This window comes from Elephas maximus, chromosome 5, assembly GCF_024166365.1.
Source record: "Elephas maximus indicus isolate mEleMax1 chromosome 5, mEleMax1 primary haplotype, whole genome shotgun sequence".
Classification (NCBI taxonomy): Eukaryota; Metazoa; Chordata; class Mammalia; order Proboscidea; family Elephantidae; genus Elephas; species Elephas maximus.
This window is the reverse complement of record NC_064823.1, coordinates 139,351,664-139,368,793: the sequence shown is the minus strand read 5'-3', so window position 1 is coordinate 139,368,793 and position 17,130 is coordinate 139,351,664. Positions and strand designations below refer to the sequence as shown.

The following is a 17,130-nucleotide window of genomic DNA, read 5'->3' as shown; positions in this document are numbered from 1 at the left end:
CTCCCCTTCCACAAAATACGTGTTGAATTCCTGGCCCTTGTACCTGTGGATATGATCTTGTTTGGAAATAAAGCTTCTCTTTTGTTAATGAGGTCACACCAGGGAAGGATTGATCCTAAACCTAATCACCTCTGAGTTATAAAAAGACCAGGATAGACCCAGAAGCACACATATGGGGAAGACAGATGCCAAGAAACACTAAGGAACAAGGAATGCCAAGGATTGCTGGCCCACACCAGAAACTAAGAGAAGTTTACAGAAGGAATCAAAATGGCCAAGACCCTGATTTGCACTTCTAGTCTCCAGAACTGTGAGAAAATAATTTTCTCTTCTTTAAAGCATCCCATCTGTGGTGTTTCTGTTATGGCCACACTAGGAAACGTACACCAAAAAAAAAAAAAAAACACCCTGATGCCATCAAGTTGATTCTGACTCATGGCAACCTTGTATGTCAGAGTAGAACTGTGCTCCATAGGGGTTTCAATGGCATTGACTTTACAGAATTAGATCGCCATTTCTTCCATGGTGTCACTGAGAGGATTCGAACTGCCAACCTTTTGGTTAATAGAAGACACAATTAAAACACTTGAAATTGATAATCCCTATTATTTTTAATTTCCCTAAAACTTGAAGGCCTAATTGGAATCCCATCTTCATCAGGAAGTTGCCCAGGGTGGCCTGTGTGACGTTTTCCCCTCATCCTCTGAACTCACACATCTGCAGCACTTTGGCTGCATGTAGCACGGGGTTCATGTGTCTGCCTTGGCTCGCCAGCCAGACTGTGAGCTCCTGGAGGGCAGGAGCTGGGCTTCAGCCTCTTTGAATTCCCTGCAGGACCTGGGCTTGACATCCTGAGCATAATAGATGAATGGATATTCAAATTGTCTCTCAAATCAATGAGTCCAGGAAGTAACTTTCTTCTAATAAAAAAAAAAAAAAAAAATTTTTTTTTTTTAATATCCATAGAATCTGAACATTCTCACTGTTTCACTAAAAAAAAAAAAAAAAAACACTGGCAGGGCTTAAATTTTTGAGAGAAAACATGGGGGAAATGCTACGCGAAGAGACTTTTGTAAGCTCTGCTGGTCTGTCACTCAAATAAAACTCAGGACATTTGGCCAGCCAACACAGTTAAAGACTTCTCTGCTTTCTAGTATTAAATTTTCCCACTGACTCAAGCTAGGTGAAAAGCATGTTCTCTTCCCTTCATAGTTAAAAAAAAAAAAAATTAAGACGCTGCTAAAGACAGTCATCAAACCTTGAACGAATGAGTGAATGAATGAATGAAGAAGCAGAGTACTTGGGAGCTGGGATTTCGAAGATGAATGAAACACTGACATCCACCCTCAAGATGCAAACAATCAGCCAGGAAACATAAAGCACACCACAGACATGAAAATAAATACTATGAAAGGCAGAGTAATATTAAGATCCAAAGAACAAAAGAATGACGGTGATTTTAAAAAGAGAGGAGGCTCTAACAGGGAACGGCATTGGGGAAAGTCCCTTGGAGCAGTGACTGAGCCTTGAGCAAGGCCTTGAAAAATGTATCAGATATTCACCGCTAAAGTGATGGCAAAGGCCTTGCAGGCCCAGGAAAGCAAGAACTGGGTGATAAAGAGAGTCTGGGCTTTGCTCCACGAGGGTCTGGGTTCTAGTCTCAGGTCAGCCGCTTACAAGCTGGATGGCCTTGCATAATTCCTCATCTCTTTGAACCTCAGTTTCTTTATCTATAGTTTGGAAAAACATTGCTAAATCGATAGACTCCTATATCAATTGTGCTAATGTATTTCAAATTGACTAGCAAAGTATCAGGTCAAAGGCAAAGGCTTAAGATCTTAGTGTGCATTTGAAAAACAAATCAATCAATGAAGTATTTATAAGAAGAACATACTACAGACCTGATAAACCAGCTGTCATCAACTCCAACTCATGATGACCCCATGTGTCAGAGGAGAACTGTGCTCCCTAGGGTTTTCAGTGGTAATTTTTTGGAAGTAGATCCCCAGGCCTTTCTTCCATGGTCCCTCTGGGTAGACTCCAACCTCCAAACTTTCAGTTAGCAGTTGAGTGGATTAACTGTTTGTACCACCCAGGGATTCCATGGACCCAATGTGCACTATCGAAAACACACAGAGAGTACTAAAAATCACTGTTTCACTTCCTACACCCTCCTGAAGTTTGTAGTCTAGTTTTGAACACACACAAACACCAAGGAGAGTATGACTCCAGGCTCAAAAGAAACTAGGCTAATCAACCATCCAGCTTTTACCCAAACCAAGGGGAGTTCCCAGAATGCAGGACTTTCAGTGCTATAAGGAGGAAAATCCTAGGCAAACCTTAATGAGCTGGTCACCCTAGTGGAGAGATGCAAGTTACAAGTTTCACAGGAGATCTGAGAAGGGAACTAGCATTGGGGTCCATATAGTTGGAGGAGGACCTGCACATAGTGAAGAATTCTAGGCTCCTACATCCAGCTGTTCCTCCTTCTTCCTAGTCCCAGGATTCTGGAAGATTTTTTGAAAGAAGATCCACTCACCTTAAAATTCAAATTTAAATAGAACCCTTAGCTTTGAACTTGAAACCAGGCTTTCTGTTGGGTATAGGCGAGTGCAGTTTTTCTCATTTTGAAGATGGATAAACTGAGCTCCACAGACAGGTTAAACAACTTGTTCAAATCAACGACACAGCTGGAAATAAAACCCAGTTTCTTTACCTCCTGGTTCAGTATGTATTTTGGGATATAAAACATAGGCTTCAAACAGTGTTTAAGTTCTATTTAACCTTAGTGGGGGATATTCCAATTAGCATACCCACCCCCAGGTGTTTTTCCCAGTTGAAATCTTCTTCCTTTTTCACAGAGTGAAGGAAATGCTTCCCCTCCCCCACCTTTTTTTTTTTAAACTAAATCTGGCAAGTGTTAGTGGCTTCTTTGGTTTCTGCTCAATTCAACTCAACAGAAGCTTGAAATGTATTCCATTTTCTGTACCAGTTAAGAAAGGACTGTATAGGGGTGGGGAAGATCAATCACTTGTGAAAAATGCTAGGTGTCCCATTATGATATGATAAGTTCAGCAGCAAAGCATATGCGTTTTTTGCTCTCTGAATAAATGGCAGAAGTCAGTTCCCCATAAATTCAAAATGTGTATTAGAACATGAAATCATATTTTAAGTGGATTTCACATATTGCTTCTCTTCATCAATCTAAATACCAAAGATTAAGCTCGCCACTTGGCTCTTGCGGTCTTTACTCTGCCCACCCCCCTTTTTTTTAATACTTTTGTTTAATCAGATATAAAAATAATGGTTAGTGGCCTTTATTTCTTAGAACTACTTGAAAGGGGAAGGGAGAAAATGACCTCGGCCTGCTCTCTCCAGTCCAAAAAAATAGTTTTATTCATTACAACTGTTTCTGGCCTCTTTCAAAATGGCGCTGTTTCCCAAATGGTGAAGCTGGCCAAAACACCTTGCCACTGGGCCAATGCACAGTTCCCATCCTTCTGCCCTTTTGATGCAGATCTTTTTATTCACCTTCCAGGATCCCACACAGAAGAAGTAAAGGGTAGGAGTTAAGAACTCAGATGCTGGAGCCAAGATCATTAGGTTCAAAACTCAGCTCTATCACTTCATAGCTCTGTAATCTTGGAAAAGCTGCTTCACCTTTCTGTGTTTTGGCTTCTGTAAAATGGGAATGAGGGCCTACATTACAGTGTTTTGTAAGGCGCAAACACATCCAAGGCACCGAGAACCCTGCCTGGCACATGGTAAGTATTAAGTGAGAGATATGTGCTCCTCTGACCATCCGTATTGTCTCCAGGAAAAGTCTGCTTCTACCAGACTTCCGGCCCACAAGGTATTAACCAACCTACAAACCAGTTGCCACAGAGTCATTTCCAAGTCATGGTGACCCCATGTGTGTGCAAGTATAACTTCTCCATAGGGTTTTCAGTGGCTGATATTTTGGAAGTAGATCATCTTGCCTTTCTTCTGAGTTGTCTCTGGGTGGACTTGAACCTCTGACCTTTTTTTTTAGCAGCAAAGAGCATTAAGCATCTTCACCTAATTCTTTTTTTTAACTAGCTTACACAGCAAGTTAGGTTCCCATTTGACAATTTCCGCACAAATTGCTCAGCGACATTAATTACATTCATCACAAAGTGTCAACACTCTTTTTAATTGTGTTATGGTTGTTCCATCTCCAGTATTCTAGCTTCCCTGTTCCCTTATCTTCTTGTCTTTACTTTTGAGTAATCATTGATCTTCTGGTCTCATACTGATGGTTTTTTAAAGTAGAGCACAAATCTTAGGGTAATATCCTTTATTTCATGTGCTACTCTATCTTACTAAAAGATGATCTCAGGGGATAGGCTTGGTTCTAGGTTTAAAGAGTATATAAGGGCCAGGAGGTTCGACCCCTTGCTGAAAATTTGCGTTACCATTCCCAGATATACTGAGTCAGAATCTACATTTTAACAAGATGCCCTGGAAAGGACTGGTTTGAAGCCCTGCTCAGGGCTATAGTCTCAGTGAGTCCCCTGTTCTCTTTACTCTCTCAGTTTGTTTCAGCCCCTAATCCTTTGTTTATTCTTCTCATTTTAACTGACCTGCAAACCTCTCCATCTTCTGATACCACCATCTGGAGGCTCCTTCTGAAATCTTTTTTGCAGGCTTCTTCTCCTCGTCTGTAAATGTTCCTCCATCTTCTCAGTTCTTTGCCATCTTCTCATCTCTGTCTCTATTCTCTCCCTCAAAAATCTCACCTGGGCTCTCAGAACTTTTCCTCTGAACACCTGACTCACATACCTGCCCACTCCCTTCTTCTACCAGGATGACTAGTAGACATCTCAGAGGTAATGACCATAGATGGCTCCTTGCCTGTTCCCTACCTTGGTAGATGGCACAACCATCCATTCAGTTGCTCAGGGTCCAAAACCTAGGAGTCAAGCTTGATTTTTCTCTTTCTTTCACCCTCCCAAATCCATATCCCAAGAGCTCCACCTTGAAAATCTTCCCTAATCTGGCCATTCCTCCTCCATGTCTATTGCTGCTATTTTAGATTTTGTCCAAGTCTCTGTTGTATCCTTCTAACTGGTCTCCCTGCCTGCATTCTTGCTCCCTATCCCCCACCCCACATAATCCTCCCTCTACTGCTCTGCCAGAGAAATCAGGAAAAAAAAAGGAAATTTGATCTTATCATTTCCCAGTTCAAATGCCTCCCACACCTACTGGTTTCCTACTGCATTCAGAATAAACTCCTCTCTCTTTATTCTGGCCTCGTCACTGTCCACCGTGATTTAGCCCCTGCTTTTATCGCTCCCACCTTTCCTTCCTCCACTCTCTTCTATATTTATTGCACTATCGACTTATTTCTGTTTTTTAAAATAATCCAAGCCCACTTCTCCCTTAGGGGTCTTTGCAATAGCTGTTACCTCCGGCTAGAATATTCTTCCTCCCATCATTCAGATCTCTGCTCAATGGTCACCTTCCCAGAGAGGCTTCCCCTACTGTTCCACCTACAACAGTCTCAGCATCAATTACTTTCTATGTCATCATCCTGCTTTATCTTCAGCATATACATCATCATTACCTGAAATATTATTTCACTGTTACTTTTTTTATTGCCGGTCTTCTCCCAAAATCCATAAGAGCAAGGATCTTGTCTAGTTCGCTGCCTTATCCCCAACGTTTGAAAAAGATGAAATGCACGGTTATTATTGCTATTGTTCCCCCACGTGTCTGTCAGTTTGTCGCACTGTGGGGGCTTGTGTGTTGCTGTCATGCATGTGAAAGCTGGACAATGAATAAGGAAGACCAAAGAAGAATTGATGCCTTTGAACTGTGGTGTTGGTAAAGAATATTGACTATACCATGGACTGCCAAAAGAATGAACAGATCTGTCTTGGAAAAAGTACAACCAGAATGCTTCTTAGAAGCAATGACGGTGAGGCTGCGTGTTACATACTTTGGACATGTTGTCAGGAAGGATCAGTCCCTGGGGAGGGACATCATGCTTGGTAAAGTACAGGGTCAGCGGAAAAGAGGAAGACCCTCAATGAGATGGATTGACACAGTAGCTGCAACAATGGGCTCAAGCATAACGATTGTAAGGATGGCGCAGGACCGGGCAGTGTTTCATTCTGTTGTGCGTAGGGTCGCTATGAGTCGGAACTGACTCGATGGCACCTAACAACAACAACAATTGCTATTGTTAGGTGCCATCGAATCAGCCCCTGGCTCATATCAACTCCATCCACAATGGAACAAAATGCTGACCAGTCCTGTGCCATGCCCATAATCAGTCGTAGATCAGGCCACTGTGATCCGTAGCATTTTCATTGGTTGATTTTTTGGAAGTAGATCACCAGTCCTTTCTTCCTAGTCGATCTTAGTCTAGACGCTCCAATGAAACCTGTTCAGCATCATAACAACACACAAGCCTTCACTGATAAGATGGGTGGTGACTGCACTTTAGGTGCATTGGCTGGGAATCGAACTCGGGTCTCCATAAGTATTTGTTGAATGAATAAATGAATGGTAATTTTTTTTTAATCCCTCAAACTCATCCACATAACACTGGTGAGACTTTTTACAGGCCTAGATAATTATATTGTAATTAGTCTTAAAGAAGGGCATTTAAGTTGCAATTGAAGCAGATGAATGACTGTTCTGAGGACACTGGCCACTCGTTCACTGTCTCCAGTGTGGAATGAACATGCAGAAACTGGCTTAAATTGTGGTGGGACAGCTTTGCTTGACGCAAGGAAAATCTTTTTCATTTTAAGTGTCATGAGTAATTAGGAAAGACTATAAAAAAAGGTGCCAGCACTTGATTACTTAAGCACTTTACAGACAACATAGCCAATTATTTGCCTTAGATGCTTCAGGAATTGTTAATTTATTATGATTATTAATGGACAAAATGACCTATAATTTATGCAATATTTCATCTATTCTAAGATGCATGAGCTACGGCTGCTAACCAAAAGGTCTGCGGTTCAAATCCACCAGCCACTCTTTGGAAACCCCATGGGGCTACTCTATCCTATAGGGTCCCTATGAGTCGGAGTCAACTCAACAGCAATGCGTTTGGCTGCTTTTTTTGGAAACCAGAATAGGAATCCCCGGATCATGTAAATGGTTAATGTGCTCAACTATTAACAAAAGGTTTGAGGTTCGAGTACACTCGGAGGTACCTCAGAAGAAAGGCCTGATGATTTATGTCCAAAAAAGCAGTCATTGAAAACTTTATGGAGCACAGTTCTACTCAGAGTTTAAACCTGTTCAGGGTTCAAACCCCTGCGGAGAATTTGCATTTCCAAGTTCCCTGCTGAGAATTTGTATTTCTAACAAGTTCCCAGGAAGTTGTACCTAAGAATCAGCTGGGGATCTTGCTAAAATGTAGATTCTGATTCAGTATATCCAATTTCGTATATCTCTGCAGGGACTTTTTTAGAAATGCAAATTCTCAGCAGGAGGTACACCTGACTGAACCAGTTCAAAGTCCTGGTTCTACTCTGGCACACATGGGGTCACCATGAGTTGGAATCAACTCAACAGCAACTGGCTTTTGGATATCAGAAAATATCTTACAACTGGTAGTGCATTATAGTGAAATCGGCAGCATTCTTTTTGCAGTGGTAGATAAAATAATGTTGCTTAATATATGGCATCTTAGATTCAATAAACTGAAATAATTTATTATAAGTCACATTCATTGAATACTGGCTTTGAGCGAGCATTTATAAATGTTACTTTTTTAAAAAAATTAGTCTTCAAACAATAAATCTATGGAATAGGTATCATTACCTATTTTATAAATAAAAATCTAAGAATCAGAAAGATAACTTTTCTAAAGGCACATGGCTTCTAAGTGTTAGAGGCAAGAATTTAATCCAGATATGTCTGACCCCAAGCCAATACTCTTCACCACTCTGCAAAAATTATTCAGTTAGATTCTGCACATAAAATGCTCATCATAAATGTGGCACATAGTAGGTATTTAGTTAGCTCCCTTCCTCTCTGCTCCTTCACATTTGCATGAATGCAAGAGCATGAACCCTGCTAGGAGTTCAAGATTTATGTAAAATCTCTTCTAGGGAAAGCATTGACAGAGTTTGAGATCTGCCTTTTTGAAAAGATCTGAGCCCATAACAAAGGCATCAACTTAGCTTGGAAATCCGTGAGACCACAAATGATTGCGGTGCTAAAGGACCACTCCCTGATGAACAGGAAAGAGCAGAGAAGCCAAATTAACTCTTGCCTCAATCTTGACTCAGAGCAATGCTAACAAGGAAAGATTTTTAGAGCTGATGGGTCAAATGCCCTAGACCTAGCAAGGGAGGTACAGCACAGTGGGAAGTGCATTGGTTTTCACATCTGACAGTCTTGGGCTCAACTCCCAGCTCTCCTTCTTAACCAGCTGAACCACTTAACCTCTCTGGACCTTAGTCTTCTAATCTCTAAATTAGAAGAGGTACTACTTCCTCTTCAGGCTTTCAGTAAGGATTTGTTTATTTCACAAATATGTATTGAATACTTTGTGTGTGTATCCAGGCTACATCACTGAACAAAAGAGATAAGGATCCCTGCCCTCCTTTGGCTTGCATTTTAGCAGATAGCACTAACACATGCAGAGTACCTAGCATATCTCTTGGTGAGCCTTAAATAATGTTGTTAACCGATGTCAAGTTGGCCCCTGATTCATGGCGACCCCACGCACAACAGAAAAGAATGCTGCATAGTCTTGCACTATTCCATTGATTGGTTGAGAATGGGACTATCAGGATCCACAGGGTTTCCACTGGCTGATTTTCAGTAGTAGGTCACCGGCCCTTTCTTCCTAGACCATCTTAGTCTGGAAGCTCCCCCGAATGGTAATAAATTTCATAGCAATTTACAAGCCTCCACTGACAGACAAGTGGTGGCTACACATGAGATACATTGGCTGGGAATGGAACCCAGGACTCCTGCATGAAAGGCAAGAATTCTACCACTGAACCACCAATGCCCCTTCCTTAAACAGTAGTCACATTATTAAGTAGGAGTGTTCAGATTAGATATTATCGTTGTGTCTTAGCTATCTAGTGCTGCCATAACAGAAATACCACAAGTGGATGGCTTTAACAAACAGAAATTTATTCTCTCACAGTCTAGGAGGCTAGGGGTCCAAAGTCAGGGTGCCAGCTTCAGAAAGAAAAAAAAAAAAAAAAAACCCTGCAATTTATAAATGTCTTGGGAACTCGAAGGTAAAGTTGGAGACCTCCTGAACAAAAAGTTTAAACTCTTGCTAAAAACCAAAGAAAATCAGTTGCTGTTGAATCGATTCTGACTCATAGGGACCCCATGTTTGTCAGAGTTTAACTGCTCCATAGGGTTTTCAATGGCTGTGATCTTTCAAAAGTAGATCACTAGGCTTTTCTTCTGATGTGCCTCTGGTTGGATTTGAGCCACCAACCTTTTAGTTAGTAGCAAAGCGTTTACCATTTGCACAACCCAGAGACTAAACTGTTGCTACTAAGTGTTGCCACTGTAGCCAATAAGAAGCAGGGTTGGCAAAGGCTTACAGAGGCAGGCTCCAGACCCAGGAAAGACAAATCACTCCATTTCACCCCTGGACCTAGCAAACTCTTAGAATCCAAGTTTCCGGAATCATTGAACACCGAAGACAACACCACCAACACGGGAATAGGAATAGGACTGACGTAGGGAGGTGAGTTCATGCCTGCCTGATCGTGTAAGTCCTCTGAGAGGTCAAGCGTGGGAACTAGGAGAAATGAGGTCATACAGTTTATTTAACTTCAGAAGACATTTCGGTCAATATTTCACATCCAAGTCATTAAAACACTGAGTCATTCTGGGATTGTGGATACTAGCCTGACACGGGCAGGGGATCAATCGACAAGAAATTTACTGAACACTTACTATATACCTAACACCTGTCAGGTAAATCAGCTTCCAGATAAAACCGAGTATAAGAAGAGGGAGCCCCCGAGGCTACATTATATTGGTCTTCTTTAAATATTTTTTTTAATAAATGATCTGGAATGGAAGTATGCACCAAATTCTCCAGCTCTGCTGAGCAAAATAAACTCTCTGGGGTAATAAAATGTTGAGCTGATTAAAAAAAAGAAGGGAGGAAAGAGTTTACAAGGCTATCTAATGCTCAGAAAAATAGGAGGGAAGTAGTTTTATGAGTGTAGAAAGCTGTTGTTGACCTGCCATGAGTATCCCGCGAGATTAGACTGAAAGTTTATAGAAGGCAGGAACTTCATCTACCTTGTTTGGCATTGACTCACAGGCCTCGACAAGAGTCTATCACATAAACCAAAAAAAAAAAAAAAACAAAAACCAGCTGCAGTCAATTCAATTCAGATTCATGGTGCCCCCACGTGTGCAGAGTAGAACCGTACTCCATAGGGTTTTCAAGGCTGTGACCTTTTGGAAGCAGATTGCCGGGCCTATCTTCCAAGGTGTCTCTGGGTAGGTTCGAACTACCAACCTTTCAGTTAGTAGCTGAGCACTTAACCATATGCACCACCTAACTGGTGCTGATTTTGTGGAATGGAGGGCAAACTGCACTGGGCAGCTCACAGATGCTTCGCATTGTGTTTTCAAAGCAACGACGAGGGCAGAGACATTGGACAAGACGAGGAGTTACTAATATGCTCACAGCCAGCATGATTTCTTCATTCCTGAGACCTGAGCGGATATTGTATTCCTTGCCAAGAACAACAGTCAACACCACTGATTTTCATGACAATGGAGAAGGAAAGGAACCGAGAGGAGTAGATGCGTAACTTTCATCTTGGACAAAGTGGCCAACACTTTGGTTTTCATCTGAAACCCTTGTCAGATGAGAACACTTGGAAAAGCAGAGCTCTCCTGATTCCTTCCACCAAGCAATGCAAGACTCGAACAGCTGAAGATGTTCCTTTGTTGTGTGATCTAAAATAAACACTTCACAAGCCTGCTATTGCTGGGCTTTCATAGTATGCCACTTTGTCGTGGGAGCTCAGCAGCGACACTGTTTGTGGTCTAATTTCTTAACTTCAAGAAGCTCCTTAGACAGAAAACTGAAACTTAAACAACAGCAGGAGAGGAGGAAAGCAAAACCCTTTCATCTGGAACGGGCTTTTGAGAATCCCTGGCTCTGTCAAATGTCTCCCTCCTAATGTCAAAGACAAGGTGTTCATTGGAGGGGTAACACGTGGAAGACATGGTAGGAGACACTGAAGATGGCTTAACCACTGCCTTGTGCCATCAGAGTGGTAACGGAAAGTGTGGATTGAGCCCAATCTTTCTATCTGCCTAGAGGAAGGCGATAAAAAACAAGACGTGGGCATAGATCCCTTAAAACATGAGGGAGGCAGTGGTTGGCTATAGAACTGAGTAATCAGAAAAGGAGCTTGTCAAAGGAATAGAGAGGTCCCCAAACTAAACAGTCCCCACGTCCCATTGGTTGGCTCTCAACGAGGAGGCACATGATTTGGTGTTGAAATGGTTGGGAAGGAAGAGGACAGCCTTGTTAAATGATGAGGCCCCACTTTAGCAAACAAATCCGAAAGACTTGAATCCTGATGACATTATTCAAAGGACTCTCTTCTCTGGACAGGCCATGCACTCTCCCACCTCTGAGCTTGTGTGCAAATTTATTAATTCTAGCCTGCCCCAGCCTAAAATGTCAAAAAAAAAAAAAAAAAAAAAAACCCACATACAACCAAACCAGCTGTCATCAAGTCAATTGCAACTCAAGACAAGCCTGTGTGTGCAGAGTAGAACTGTGCTCCACAGCGTTTTCAAGACTGAGACCTTTTGGAAGCAGATTGCCAGGCTTTTCCTTCCAGGTATCTCTGAGTGTGTTTGAACTGCTAACCCCTTGGTTAGTAGTTGGGTGCTTAACTGACTGTGCCACCTAGGGACTCCTAAAATTTCCAGTGCCCCATAATTCTATCCCTGCCTTTAAGACTCAGCTCAGATGCCACGTGGAAAGAGCCTGCTCTTTGGAGTAGGGCAATCTGATACAAGGTCTGCCACGTACAAAATATGTGTCTCTGAGAAGTCCCTTAACTCCCCTGAGCCCAGGTTTCCTCACCTGGAAACTAGTGGTGACAGGATCCACCTCATTCGTGGGGTTGCCATGAGATACAGTGAGAAGATTATTAAAAAGGGAAATGGATACTGGGCAGGCACCGAATGATAAATGTCCACTACAAAGGGGCTTTGGAGCCCCAGTGGCACAGTGATTAAGAGCTTGGCTGGTAAGCTCAAAGATGGTTACAAGTCAAGGAAGGGACTGGCAGGGAGCTCTTGTTTCACTGAGTGCCAGCCACTGCAATGGGCACTGGGAGGTTTAGAGGTGAGCAAAAATGATAGGACCCATTCACTCATAAAACTGCCACTTTAATGAAAAGAAATGGGCTTTGCAGCCATGTCCACCTGGGTCTGAATTCTAGCTCAGCCATATTCTAGCCATCGGCCTTGGGCAAGTGATTCAACCTCACCAAAGCTGTGTCCTTAGCTGCAAATTGAGGTTAATATTAGCTACCTCACCGAGTTCTCATAAAGATTAAGTGGGATAAACATTTCCTTAGCTTTCCTATAGGAGAAAGCAAAAAAAACTCATTGCCTCAAGTTGATTCCAACTCATAGTGACCCTACAGGGCAGAGTAGAACTGTCCCATAGGGTTTTTCCAAGGAGCAGCTGGTGGATTCGAACTGCCGGCCCTTTAGTTAGCAACCATAACTCTTAACCACTACACCACCAAGGGGTAAAGTGGGTAAGAGCTTGGCTGCTATCCAAAGGTCGGCAGCTCAACTCCAGCAGCTGCAGAGATACAGGAGAAAGCAGTCACGAAATGTTGCGTTGTCAGCTGGCATTGAGTCACCCCCTGACTCCTGGTGACCACATGTCCAACATGTCCAATGAGATTAGACTGTTGTGATCCATATGGTTTCATTGGCTGATTTTTGGAAGTAGATCACCAGGCCTTTCTTCCTTGTCTGTCTTAGTCTAGAAGCTCTGTTGAAACCTGTTCAGCATCACAGTAACACACAAGCTTCACTGACAGATGGCCAGTGGCTGCACTTTAGGTGCATTGGATGGGAATCAAAACCAGGTCTCTCACATGGAAGGCAAGAATTCTACCACTGAACACCACTGCCCCCCACTCATGAAATAAACCAAAAAAAAAAAAAAAAAACATTCCTGTGCAGTCAATTCTGACTCATAGCGACCCTATAGGACAGAGGAGAACTGCCCCATAGGGTTTCCAAGAAGCAGCTGGTGGATTCAAACTGCTGACCTTTTGGTTTGCAGCTGTAGCTCTTCACCACTGCGCTACCAGGGCTCCTACACTCATGAAATAGGCATTCTTTATTTCCTTCGTATTGGTGTTTCCTGACATATCAGAAATGTGCAAGTGTTCTGTCAAGTTTTCTTCTTCCAAATATAAGACTTACAGAAAACAGACACCAATTGTACTTCTTCTTCCATCTTTCCCCTTAAAAAAGGTAAACTATATCCACATGTGCATTGTTTGAGGCATGCACCGTGGCCCTCATATGATATTCTTTTATTTCTTCTTGAAAAATAAAGAATTTAATGATCTAAATGGCTCCCCCGCCCCCATGATCAACAGCAATGGCGATTTCTGTATGTTTCCACTCAATTATGTGCCATGCTAGATAAAAGATTTGTTTTGAAAAACAGCCACTTCCCAAAATAAGAGAGTTTATCAATTCCAATCATTCTTATCCAAAATTAGATGTCAAGTTTCAATGGCTGAAATGAATTTAACAACACAAATCCGGCATTGCTGAGGAATGACTAATACGACCTTGTAAAAGCACTCCAGAAATACCCCGCCCTGTTGGGGTTCACCAACTACATTTAAAATATCAGCACTTTTGTGTTCTAATAGAGCCTATTAACAACAGTTGACTGATGTAGTCAAACTAAGCATCAATTAAAATATATGCTGACCTCTCCAAAAATTGGGAAGCAGTTGCCCCACATTCACTGAAGTGAAATAGGAATAATGACCAGGGCATTATGAAACCAAGTTATTTGACTAATTAGCAATATTTTTTCACTGCCACCAAAAGCCAGCAAATATATTATGACACTGTAGCCATATTGATATTCATAAAATCTCATTAGGCCAACTGGAAGTCAAACATTAGCCAATCATGCTCCTGATTCCTACTTAGAGATCAAAGTTAAATACGTGCTTTGGCCGGTTAGAAACAAAATTGAATTTGAGATCCGCATGGCTCTCATTAAGTAGCACTCTGTTAGGCTGTGTTTAAGGTGAAGAGCCCACAGGGAGCTCTTTCCAAACCAATGAGAAGGCCTCCTTCCCACATGAGACTTGAAATACCATGACTGTTAAGTTAAATAAACACATCTCGAAGCAGTTTGGTTTTTCACAGCCCTTCCACCTCTTTCCTTCGTCCTTTTACTTTCCGCTGGTTTATTTACAAGCAAAATGAAAATCCTTTTTGAACCAAATGATTTTCATTTCCAAAATGAGCATCTCCAGTCCTGGGTTCCATCATACAATAGGCAACTATTTTCCTTGCATGTTTATTTCTTTCCTCTCTCTGACATTAGCTCTTAATTAAAACGAAAGACAAATAAACTGATTTAAACAGGTGTTATGAGTGAGCCGCGCTGCATGCTGGGGAAAACGAAGTTGAGTCAGGCAGTCAAAAGAGTCGAGCTGGCAGCCGGCACAGACACAAAATCTCAGTCATCTGTTGCTAAGGTAGAGCAGGGCACCCTTTTTCTGGATGAGACCAAGTTTTAAAATTCCAATAAGAAGCACCAACAGCAGCACCGGCAAAGCGTGTCTCCCTTCCTGCTGCGATGGTTCACTGCTTCCTCTACATCATTTACAGCCCACAGCTAGAGGTCAGTTCACAGGGTCACCCAGGCCAGTGGAGCAATACCCAGAGACTGACAGTTTGGAGCTAAGCCTCCTGTCCTCAAACTTCAGCTGTATCTCCATGGTGCCTGTGAAATTCAGTGCAAAAACTGTGCGTGTGTGTAGACACACACACGCATATATAATGTTGCTGCTGTTAGGTACCATCAAGTCAGTTCTGACTCATAGCGACCCTCTGTACAATAGAACAAAAACACAGCCCAGTCCTGCACCATCCTTACAATCGTTGCTATGCCTGAGCCCATCATTGCAGCCACTGTGTCAAGTCCATCTCACTGAGAGCCTTCTTCTCTTTCACTGACCCTCCACTTTACTAAGCCTAAAAAAAAAAAAAAGCCTAATGTCCTTTAAATATAATACATATGTACACATATATAACACATACGCACATTACATGCATATGGTATGAAAACTGCATACACACATATATATACATATATCCATGAGTCAGAGCTGACTAAGGCAACTAACAATAAAGAAAAAAAAAAATATGTATGTGTATATATATTTATCTATATCAGACATACTAGTTGACTTTATACCGGGGCATTAAACAAAGAAGGATTTATTTGGTTTTGTTTTACCTTTTCAAATTGGTTGCTTTTGAGAGTCTGTTTTACAATTACAGGGAGCTCTGCTGTACTACATACAATGCATTTCATGGCTTGCAGCTCATGGGAAAAGTATGATTTAGGCTTTGCTTTGTTCTCGGTGCACAGATTGTTGGGTAAATAAGCCTTCTGGCTACACACATTGCCAGAGCCTGAACTCCCACGGCGGGGGGAGGTGGGTAAGCAGGTCGGAATGGAGGGTGAGGGGGCTTGTCTCAATGTGAGGTCTGCACAGCAGGTGCACTGGTTTGACTTCGCACATTTGTCTGGTACAGGAGAGGAATCTGACTGAGCCAGCAAAGGGGAAGGTTCAAAGTCCCTCCAAGTTACACAAGCATCAACAATTATCTTTGGGTCGCTATATGACTAGTTTGGCTCCTTTATAAACCTCTTAAAACATGGAAGCATTTGAGAAAAGTAAAATAAGTTAAGTAAAATATTAGGACCTCTTTTTCATAATCAAAATTTCTATATCTAATCAGATATATTGTCAAATAATTCCTAAGGCTAAAAACGATATATATATATTTTTTCATTTAAAAAATAACTAGGTTGGCATTTGGGATCCTATACTTGAAAATGGAAACCCTGGTGGTGTAGTGGTTAAGTGCTATGGCTGCTAACCAAGAGGTCAGCCGTTCGAATCCGCCAGGCACTCCTTGGAAACCCTATGGGGCAGTTCTACTCTGTCCTGTAGGGTCGCTATAGGGTCTCTACAAGTCGGAATCGACTCGACGGCAGTGAGTTTTTTATACTTGAAAATTTATGAAATTTAATCAACCTAAAATTACAATGAGGACAAGGTACAATACATCCAAAAGTATGAGACTGATGACAATAAAACAAACTGCTGTTTGTATGGAAATAATCCAGTTTGTAGGATGTTTTCAAATGCTATAAACTCACTGGATCTCTGCTGCAACCCTATGAATAAGGTGGATAAGTACCAATGCCCCATAAATGAAGCAGGTAAGATAAAATATTCTATATCTCAGTAGAAACTGAAGCTCACAGATGAAGAGCTTGTCCACATTCACACCCACAGTTCTCTAGAAGAGTGCAGGTTAGACTCCAAATATCAGCTTTAAGTTCAGAGCCCCTTCCACTAGATCACAACTTTGTCTCCTCAGTAAATGTTTATATTAAAGATAACCCCTCTGAGCCTAGAAGCAATGACATCCCAGTAACAACAAGCACACCTAGCACCCAAATCTTGATCTCTAATACCATTGTCAAGGAAAAGAAAGCAAGGTGTCTGGCAGAAAGGGCTGATTCTCAGTCTGGGCAGGATACATACAAGATGAGTATGGAAGATCTGGTAGTGCCAGAAAGTAAGGAAGTTCTCAAAAAATAAATAAAAACAAAACAAAGAAACACAATGATGAATATAAATCAAAGGAACACAGGAGCCAACCAAAAGTGCTCCCAATGGCCAAAGCTGGAAAAATTTGAGCCACAAAATAAATAAAGTAGTCGAGTAGTGTTGGATTATAACCCAAATTATATAATAAATATCTGTGAGTCCGTACTGACAGAAATAAATGACTGGGTAAATAAATAAATGAGAGAGAGGA

General features: G+C 41.8%; 1 protein-coding gene and 1 non-coding gene across 2 annotated transcripts in view; both read right to left on the bottom strand.

The window, feature by feature from the left end:
* Positions 1-17,130, bottom strand: part of PPARGC1A (PPARG coactivator 1 alpha) — an 830,369-nt gene that overhangs the window by 448,667 nt on the left and 364,572 nt on the right. The window lies entirely within an intron of this gene.
* TRNAE-UUC (transfer RNA glutamic acid (anticodon UUC)) lies at positions 8,937-9,007 on the bottom strand. Its single transcript has one exon. It is a non-coding gene; the product is annotated as a tRNA-Glu (tRNA).